The sequence below is a fragment of the Cannabis sativa genome, chromosome X (assembly GCF_029168945.1).
Source record: "Cannabis sativa cultivar Pink pepper isolate KNU-18-1 chromosome X, ASM2916894v1, whole genome shotgun sequence".
Classification (NCBI taxonomy): domain Eukaryota; kingdom Viridiplantae; phylum Streptophyta; class Magnoliopsida; order Rosales; family Cannabaceae; genus Cannabis; species Cannabis sativa.
Window position 1 is genome coordinate 82991218 of NC_083610.1, and position 11256 is coordinate 83002473.

Consider the following 11256-nt stretch of genomic DNA (forward strand, 5'->3'; position numbering starts at 1 on the left):
AAACCAGTTATAATTAAAATAGAACTGGTTCTATAAATGTGTTATAATAAATAAAAATAAATAACACGAAATAGCTCAAACCGGTTATATAACATAATGCATGCAAACAAGTAACACGCAATAACTCAAACTGCTTACAATCAAAAAACAAAGACGAAATCAATTCCTAAAACACTGAAACATAAATTAAAAATAAAACTAGTTCCACAACAAAATACCTCATAATACATAATACCTCATAAAAACTGATTATAATTTTTTTTTTTAAAAAATGGGGATCAATTCTAAAAATATTGACGCATAAATATGAAAAGAACCGGTTCCATAATAAAATAAATAAACACAAAGAATAACACACAATAACTCAAAATATAATATAGAAAAACCAGTTATATTTATTAACTAGTTAAAAGTTTGAGACAAAAAAACTGGTTCCGTAAAGCAACTAAAATAAAAACTCACACACAAGACTAGTTAAATAAAATAACTCAAATAAAAATATTCATTCAACATGCTCCAACCCACCAAATAATTACACACATACCATATTTACCCCAAAAATACTCATTCATTATGTCATATAACCGGTTCTATTTTAATTATAATCGGATTGAGTTATTTCATGTTATTTGTTTTTATTCATTATAATATTGTTATAGAACTGGTTCTATTTTCATTATAACTGGTTTGAGTTATTTTGTGTTATTTATTTTTATTCATTATGTTACAGAACTAGTTATATTTCAATTATAACATGTTTGAGTTATTTGTTTTTATTTATTATGTTATAGAACCGGTTTTATTTTTGTTTATATCTGAGACATCTACTTCTGGTGACTTTTCTAGTCAATTTTTCTGGTGACGGTAACTTTTTTGGCGACAGTGACTTTTCTAGTACCGGTGACTTTTTTGGCAACGGTGACTTTTCTAGTAAAACTTGTTATTGTTCTACCAATATGAAATTTCTATCTTTTTTTTTTACAAAAATATGGCATAAAAGATTCCATATAAATGTAAAAAAATAAAAAAAAATGCATAATCTATAATATAATTTATTTATGCCATAAAAAAATAAACTCTAATAATATTCCATATAATTTCTACTTTTTCTTTTCATTATTTTGTGTAATTTCACCTTATTTGTGTGGTACTTCTTTTGTGGATATTGTAATAGCCAAAAATATGGTCCAAAGAAAGGCTGAAAATGTTGCCTAATGTGGCCGAGTAGCTGCAATGCACACAACCCACTAAAAGCAAGTTAGTAATTAGTAATCCTAGAGAAATAGGGCCGTGAACGAATTGGGCCAGCCAGGGTCCACTTACCAAGATCCAATAATGGGCTCTGTATTTGTGTCGGTCGACTATCATTGTGCGCCCGGCTCCAAACTAATATTCCAAGAAATTTACTATATAAATTAAAAAATTTAGGTTTACAGAATTTTTTTTATATTTCTATAATTTTTTATAAAATTAACATAAAAATAACAAAAAAAAAATTAAATAAAAATAACATGAAAATAATATCTAAATAATATTATTAAAACAATAATAAAAAATAACATACAAATAACAACAAAAGAATATAATATAAAATACCATATTTTTTATAAATAAAATCAAAAAAATTATAAAATTATTTAAAATACTGTGAAATTATATTTTTGTAATTTTTTATTTTTGTGTATTTATAAAATAATCCCTATAAAGTATTACCTAATTGACTAGTCCAATCGATCTCACCAGCAGAATCATATATATACATACATACTATCAATCACTTTTCTCATTTTTCTTCTCGAACATTCTGGTTCTAATTTTGGCCAATCCCAACTTGTTAGGAGGGACCGCCCACCGATGGAGAAGATAATATGTTTTCTCTTCATTTATTGGCGAAAAAAATTATGACAAGGATGGCGTATTAGAATATTTTATTTATGGAAATTATTTTCTAATTAAGGAAATGATTTTCTATTTAAGGAAATAAATAAATAATTGATTTTCTGTTAAATGAATATTTTATATTCATTGAATCTGGACAAAATCAATTATGTAATATTCTATATATGGTCAGATTTCTATATTCATTACCTGATTTGATTTCTTGAATTAATTGTCAAAATATTCTGACAATTAATGTGGCGTAGATACTGATGGAGTATCTCACCTATAAATATAGGGTCTCGGTCCCCGAGCTCCTCACTCATTCTGTTCATAACAGCAAAATCCATCTAAAGAGAGTAGAGAGAGCGAGGAAGCCCGATTACCCACATCAACCAGTTTTCCTTGCAGATCAAAGCTTATGTGGGTTTGAAGCTCAAGAATCAATGGCTGGAGGTATTTCGATCCTTATTCATAGTGTATATATGTTTGATTTAATTCCGCATTTTATACATAAACATATATATTCCAGTTTATACATAATAAATTTCTAACAGTTGGTATCAGAGCATATTTATGGAGATATGTTCTATTCCGCATATTTATGAAGTTTATTTTGAACTAAGAATCAATAACAAAGGAGATTTACATTCTCACTTGTTTTTATAAATGATTCTATTATAGACCTTGGCATTTGTTGCTCGTTTCAATTCATTAATCAGTTCCAAACAGTGAACTAGAGGAGAATGTATACAGACTGCCATAAATTTTTCCTCTAATAGTGGTGAACATATGCAAGCTTAAGGTGTCTACCTGTAGATTAAAACAAACATCTCACAAATTAGTATTATATCATCTTTTCCTTTAGGTTTGAAAAGAGAATTATGGAAATCATCATATACCAGAAGGTTAGTGGGAGTAATATTTGTTTTATACGTAGACAATATGTTACTTGCAAATGATGATAAAAGTTTTCTATATAAGTTGAAATAATTCATATCTCAAATAATTATTTTGAGATAATGCATATAAATAACATGTATAATTTTAATTAATTAGAGAGTAGCCACAGCATCTCTGATTAAATAAAATTATGTATTATTCATTTGATATAACTTTTATCTTTAAGTGTGATAAATTCAACTCAAACCAACATCTGAAAAAATGATTTGGAATGAGAATAAATTAAGAACATTCATTTGCTTCTATTTTAGAAGCCTAATGTATGCCTAAGAGTCTGAATAAGACTTTGCATTACATTTGGTTCAGGATCGTTAAGTAGTATCGGAATAACTAAAGTTAAGACCACTTTATTTTTCATACAAAGTGATGAGGTGTCTTTAAGATACTAAAAAAAATTATATTCATACATATTTTGTTAAGATGAATTGACCATCTGGAAATATAGTTAACCAATTAGATTCTAATGTACTTCACTGGTTGTATTGATTCACGTAAATCAATATTACGTCCTTAAGATTACCAGTAAGTTATATTGTAGAAAATCTTGATTGTTATTTCCACTATAGAAGTCAGATTCATTTATTGTTTTGAGGATACATCTCGTATGATGTATTATAGAGTTTCATAGTAGGCCTAGAGTTCAGAATTACAGTTTCATTAGGCCATTAAGAAAATTTTGCGATAAATTCAGCTACAATATTTATGGCTAATAACTCTAAGAGTACTGGTCGAAGCTAGCATATCGACATTAAGTATTTAGCCATAAAAAGGCGTGATAAGTGGTCATTAATCACGCAAACTGAATTGGGTGATCGCATAGATCCTTGACTAAAGGCATGCCGCAACACAAATTCAAGGATCATAAAGTAAATATGGGATTCAGTTAACCCATATGCAGTTTTTTTTTATTTGTACAACCAAAAATTATTTAATGAAACTCTAATTTCGATATTTTCTCATATTTATGTGCACCTTAATTTCATCTGAGAAAATTATCGTAAGAGGACCTGAATAAACATAAGGGTTAGGGTTTATTCGCTTAAGTACATTGCCACATAAAGTACATTGTTATATAGTAAATGTATTGTAATACATGGAAGATAATACTCGATTCATAATGAGGACATGTCGCTATGATTCGTATGTTTATTATATAATGAGGAACGTTGGGTTTAAATATTTTAGTTTAAATGCTGACCAAGTGGGAGAATATTAGAATATTTTATTTATGGAAATTATTTTCTAATTAAGGAAATGATTTTCTATTTAAGGAAATAAATAAATAATTGATTTTCTGTTAAATGAATATTTTATATTCATTGAATCTGGACAAAATCAATTATGTAATATTCTATATATGGTCAGATTTCTATATTCATTACCTGATTTGATTTCCTGAATTAATTGTCAAAATATTCTGACAATTAATGTGGCGTAGATACTGATGGAGTATCTCACCTATAAATATAGGGTCTCGGTCCCCGAGCTCCTCACTCATTCTGTTCATAACAGCAAAATCCATCTAAAGAGAGTAGAGAGAGCGAGGAAGCCCGATTACCCACATCAACCAGTTTTCCTTGCAGATCAAAGCTTATGTGGGTTTGAAGCTCAAGAATCAATGGCTGGAGGTATTTCGATCCTTATTCATAGTGTATATATGTTTGATTTAATTCCGCATTTTATACATAAACATATATATTCCAGTTTATACATAATAAATTTCTAACATGGCGTTGTTCTACTTCCTTTTATTTATATATCCATGTGGCTTGATATGTATACGGTCACAATATCACCTTTCCTAATAAATAACTACCATACATACATCTTATGTTAGGCCTTATATTACCAGAAAAGTTTGTATATTTGTAAATATATATTTATATAAATACAGTGGTGAAGTCATTCAAAGTAGTACTAGTAGCGATGTTACTGTTTTTGTCTCTTCTCATAATAAAGATTTTCTATACTTCTTATCCCATTAGTAAACTGTATTATTAGATTGGGAATTATTAATAATATGCCATATACTGTAATATGTAATATGTAAGATAAAACTTTTCGAAATAAAATAAAACCTTTTAGTCACAGTAACTTCACGATTAATGTAGAATCTCCTTAGATAATGAGCATGTTATTATTAATAATAATCAATACAAACTCATGCTGATATTATTTGAGATTAAATATTTAATTTTAGATCATTGATATAATAATATACATACTTTTAATCTCAACCTTAATCTCCAATAATCATATTAATTACACTTCTTTGATACACATATGGAGAAAAGGGGAGCTTGGGTGTAATGAAAATTATTCTTCTATTCTCTCTATACAATATAGCCACACTCATTTTACTTTAATCACCAATCAAGAGCATAACCATTTTTTAGGAGGAATTATGGGCCAATTGAGTCTATATGCCCAATGAAAGAGAATTAGTTGTCTTGGTCTAAGAGACTAAAAACATTTTAGAATGTGTCCATAGGCTCCAGACGTGTTAGTACGTTTTGTCTATCTCATTCTGGCTTAGTAGTAATATAATGTATTGTCGATTATATTATATGTTAATACTGACACTGAGTGAGCAACACTTAATTATATTAATCCACATAAAATATTATAATAACAAGTTTCTATGTATTCGACTTCCATGTTGGAATCTATAATACTGATTTGTTTAATAATTCTCTTACACTACAAAAAATCTTACTTTTAGTACAACAAAAATTGTGACTAAAAGTAACATAGTTGTAACTAATTATACACTACTACAAAATAGACTTTTGATGTTGGTTCGAGGGACTTTTTTTTTTTTTACAAAAAAAAACCGACACTGAAAACTACCCCAACTCTTTGGTATCGGTTTATAACTGACACCTATAATGACTTTAAGTGTCAGTTAGTAGACCGACACTAAAAGTATAACCTAGACCAAAAAGAGTTTAAAAAAATATACATGCAGATTGCGTATAAGTATCAGTTCATAACCGAGACTAAAAGATCTTTTGGTTTCGGTTATAAACTGACACTTATAATAAGGCATTAATTTGGAACAAAAGGCCCAACTAAAAAAACTCATTTCCAAACCCTACCCTAATGATATAAAAACAAAATTTAAAGGGAAACTTACAAAAATACTAGAATTTGGGTTAACTTTTACAAAAATACTGTCACACGGAAATCTTTTTAAAAATACTGTGTTTTTATAAAACACCAGTAAAACACAAAGCAGAACAACTTAAAACAACAGTAGAACACCAGTAAAACACTAGTAGAACACTAGTGAAAACTTAACACAGTATACTGCAGTATGAAACTTATAAATAAAAAAGTAAAAAATACCGCCTGGCAGTATTTTTGTAAAAAAATGGCAAAAATTAGTATATCATGTAAATTTCCCAATTTAAAACCTACCCACATCTCAAACTACTCAGCCTCCCTCTCTCTCCCCCCCCCCTCTCTCTCTCTCTCTCTCTCTCTCTCTCTGTGTGTGTGTAACTCTCAATCCCTCTCTGATCTCTTCGGTTCTCAGCGCAACCACGGCCAGACCACGTTGTTAGCCTAAACAGACCGTTGGTGGAGCTCGTGAAAGCCAAAGCTCGTGACTGTGGTGGAGCTCGTGAAAGCCATTTTTTGTGACTCTGATTGATCCATCCAAAGTCCCAACTAGCCAAACAAAGCTCATTTTTTTTTGTTTTCCCTCATTGAAAAGTTCTAGATCAGTGCCTTCCATCTTCGAGCGTCACTGTGAAACTGGGACCACCGCCATATACGGTGGTGCTCCGGTGAGGGTTTCAGTCAGAAGTTATTAATATTTTGAAACTCAATTTTTGTGTTTGAACTGTATTGATAATTTCTATGTGTTATGAGATTTTTTTTTGCTATTGAGTTTGATTATTTGAGTTTGATATATGTTGTGATCTTCTTATCATTTTTATATTGTTCTGATTAAATCATGAGAAAAATATTCCTCCTTATTATTCCTATTATTATTATTGGAATTTTATTAAACAAATTCATAGAGATATCATAAAGAAACTAGGCAACCCAATATTAAACAAAAAAAAATTATAATTATAATTTTAATATAAATAATACACAAATTATGTAATATTATAAAAAAAATTATAACTTAAATTTTGTAATTTCTGAATTACTAAAACCTATTTTGACAATTTTTTTTCTTTCGAAAATACCCTTTTTAGTATCAGTTTAAAACACACATTTATACCAATCAGTGTCGGTTTTAAACTAACATTAAAGGGAAAAATATATATGTACACTTTAAGTGCAGTTTTAAAATGACACCAAAACTCATTCGTCTCGGTTTATAACTGACACTTAAACTCTGACTTTTTGTGACTGTAGAATATGTGTCGGTTCATAGGTATAAGTGTCACTTTAAAACTGACACCAAAAGTGTAGTTTGTAGTAGTGATAAATCATCATTCCTATGTTGTGACTAAAATGTCCGTGGCTAAAGGTATTAGTCACAAAAATCACAATTTATTATGACTAAGTGTATTTTGAGTCAAAATATTTATTGTGACTAAAACTAAATTAGTGATAACTTGTATTTAAATAATATATTTTAGTTACAACCAACTTTTTGTTATGATTAAAAATCACCTTTAGTCATAAAAATTTTTGTTGTGACTAAATAATTATCATTAAAGGTATCTATTTTTATAGTGTTTGTTAGTTAGGCTACAACACTCCTCTTAGTGTGAACACTAATACAAGTGTCAAGTTTCGACCATTTCTGTCTCTGTCTGATTAAAAATTGAAGTTAAAATCACTACCTAAATACACAAATATATAATCTCTAATATTTTCTGAGATATTTGAGAATATTCTTTCCTACTATCCAATAATTTAATCCAGGATTGAATTAATTACGACGAGCAAATATCAGCTACACAATATAACATACATTGTATTACCTATTGTGAGACATTATGTCTTCTTCTTCTTGAGGTTTCTTGGACATTATGGTTAGCGTGTCACCATTCTTGGAGTTTTGAATGTTAGAGCATTCGAACATTTTAACAATATTAAAAATGGTAACAAATAACTCTCAAATTTCGTATTTTAATATTTCTAATTTATTATTTGATTAAATACTTAATTAAATACAGAATAATAAAATTGGTACTGAAATAATTTTTCTGCAGTTACAGAAGACAATTCTGTAACTCTAGAATAAACTAAAAAAAAACAGTGTAGAAAAGTAAAAACACACAAAATTTTTGTACGTTGTTTCAACACAATCCTTTCAAATTGTTACTAGTTCATGGGGCTACGCCTAAGATTCATTAAATAGATCTCAAAAATACAAAGTAATTGACTTATGCATAAATAGACTCCCTCTTATTTAGTGGCGGAGCCAGAAAAAAATATTTAGGGAGACCAAAATTACTCTCTTTAGTGCTCACTAAAATTTTAACTTATTTAGTCTATATAAAATATTATCTTTTTTCTACAACTATCAAATAGGTATAAATCAACATCATTGTTGTGATTTACATTCCAAAATATATTCAATACTACATAATATCATAATGATAGCATTTTAAATTTTAAGATTAAAAATCCTAATTTCTGTTCCAAAATTACAACAAAACTACAATACACTGAGTGGTATTCTAAAACTATGATAAAAATTTACATGTGTATTAAAATTACCAACTTAATGAATGGGTCACATTAAACTATCTTAAGAAGCTTCTTCAATTCAATTTTTTTAAACTCACCAAACATTACTGATATGTCACGAAATTTAGCTCACAAATTTTAAAATGTCATAAAACTCGATAGGTGATATTGTGGGTTTACCCAATATAACTTAATTGTGACTAATATTAGGAACATGGCTTAGTTCTTTAATAAATGAGAAAATAAACTATATAATTTTTATTAGACTTTTTAATTCTTATATTACTTTTAAATATTTGTTTAATTAAGTAATTTATTTTTCCTTTAAAATAAAAAAGTAAAGATAAAAATAAGAATTGATTTACCACTTCTTTGTAATATAATATTATATTATATTTATAAAAATTGCACAACAAAAAAGTTAAATTGAAAAGTCAAAATAAATTTGATAACAAATATACGAGGAAGCTATAATTGTATATATGTATATATTTCCTAGAAAGATGAGGCTGTACAGCACAACATCCCTCCGCCCAGCCCATGTTCTCATTATATGACGCAAGTTTGATGTACTCTATCTTTTAGTCGAATCTTGCTGAAATTTCAAGTGCTCGAACTCCCTTCGATCTTCTTAAACAGTGCTTGCTTCCTCGCGATGCAAGACTTGAAAAGTAATCTCTCGAAAGCTTTGAAAAACCTTCTCCCAAAGGTAGCAATGTTGTTCTTCTTCTTTGTAGGCTTGAATACAGACTCAAGATAATACAAAATACAAATAAACAGAGTAAGAGTCGAACAAGCTCTTCTCTACAAACAAAGACACTCTTTCATTAAGATATACAATTCAAAGTGTATGAAAGAGATACTAAGCCTAGCTGCTATAAGGTGTATTTATAATCAATATACACCTTATTGACAGCTTACACACGGTCTGAACAAGACCACAGTCCACTAGAAACTTCCCTAAAATAAATCTTCAATTAGCCCAGGAATTTCCATTTATGTACATACAGAATCGTGAGCAGTAAGTACAACTTTTTTTTTATAGAAAAGGAAAGTTTAGCTCTGGTTTTCTCCTCAAAAAATATGATCTAACAAATTGGGAAACTCACACAAGATCAGGTAAGATAGAAATGAGTAACCAAACTTACCATTTTTACCTTATTTCCATAAATAAGAAAGCTAGACAATTTTCCTTCCAAAATTAAATTAATTAATATAAAAGTTAAATGCACAAAATATGAAAACTAATTTAAATAGAGTAATTTGCGGCATAAATACCTAAGTTTTATGTCGGGTAGCAGATAAATACCTAAGTCATATTTTTGGCGGTAAAAATACCTTCCGTCACACTCAAGGAACTTCCGTAGGTACCTCTCCGTTTTCTTCCAAGTAAGTGTCCACGTGTCACTCTTTTATTAGTCCACATCATTAATTTTATTTTTTATTTTAAAATTCATTTAAACCTATTTAAAAATCATTTTAAAATAAAAAATATATTAAAAAAATAAAAAATATATATATATTCTATTATTCTTACCTTTTTTTTTTTAAAAAAAAAATATCATTTTGCATAAAATTTTTTAAAAAAAACATCATTGTACTCATCACCCTCAGTTATCGTACTCATCATCTTCACCATATTCAAAACCACTGTTCATCATCTCAACATTTCCAAAACCAGATTCAAGTTAAAAAAAAAAACCCAAGAAAAAAAACCCAAAAAATTAATAGGTTGTTCCATATTCTTGTTCTACAAACTCAAATTTGTACATATTGAAATGATTTTCCCTAACTTATACACAACACATTATAATATCAAAGCATAAAACAAAATATACATATATTGATTCTCACAGTTGCACATCTCCAAATTACTTTCCCACCAGATCTATCTCTTTCACTTGATCTTCTCTTCCATTCCTTAAACGATTTCCATTCAAACAGATCCAAAAGTAAATATCGAACTTATCAAAGTAAAAAAAACCCAGAAATTAATTACCTATTTTTCGAGAGAACTCATCCGATGCAGCAACCTCGGATCCAAAAGTCTGAAACCAAAAAGCCACATCCTTATTGTACCTTCCTGAGCTTGCGGTGGTGGTTGCCTAAGTCTGGGAAGGTGGTCGATCAAGTCGTTTTTTGGAGACTCAATCTGCCCAATCCTCAATCGTTAATGGTGTATCTCTTTAAATCATCATTTGTATAGTTTTCAACTCTGATTGTCGAAAAGCTTCCCACAAGTTAATGTGTGCAGGTATGGTGGGGTTATGATTTAGGGTTTTTAATTTTACTAATAGATAGAAAAAAAAATTATAGTTTGCAATAGAAAGATTGAGAGTGATATTGATGGAAATAGAAAAAGAAAACGGGAGGGATGATAAATTTTAGGGATTGATGATGAAGAAGAAGAGAAGAAGAAGAGAAGAGAGAGAAGAAGATCGTGGATGAGATTGAAGAGAAAAGGGAAAAAATAATTTTTTAATTTTATGAGATATTTTATTAATTTTATTATGTATTTTTTTTTAATTTTAAAATGCTTAAATGAATTTTTAAATAAGAGATAGAATTTAAATGATGTGGACTAATAGAAGGGTGACACATGGACACTTACTTAGAAGAAAACGGAGAGGTACCTACGGAAGTTCCAAGAGTGTGACGGAAGGTATTTTTACCGCCAAAAATACGACTTAGGTATTTATCTGCTACCCGACATAAAACTTAGGTATTTATGCCGCAAATTACTCAATTTAAATA

At 28.8% G+C, this 11256-nt stretch overlaps 1 long non-coding RNA gene across 1 annotated transcript; it reads right to left on the reverse strand.

Annotated features, from left to right (window-relative positions):
• Positions 1-10209: 10209 nt before the first annotated feature.
• LOC115714833 (uncharacterized) lies at positions 10210-11244 on the reverse strand. The gene is made up of 2 exons (XR_004011131.2): positions 10502-11244; positions 10210-10422 (listed from the first exon to the last, which is right to left on the reverse strand). It is a non-coding gene; the product is annotated as an uncharacterized LOC115714833 (long non-coding RNA).
• Between the last annotated feature and the right edge of the window lie 12 nt (positions 11245-11256).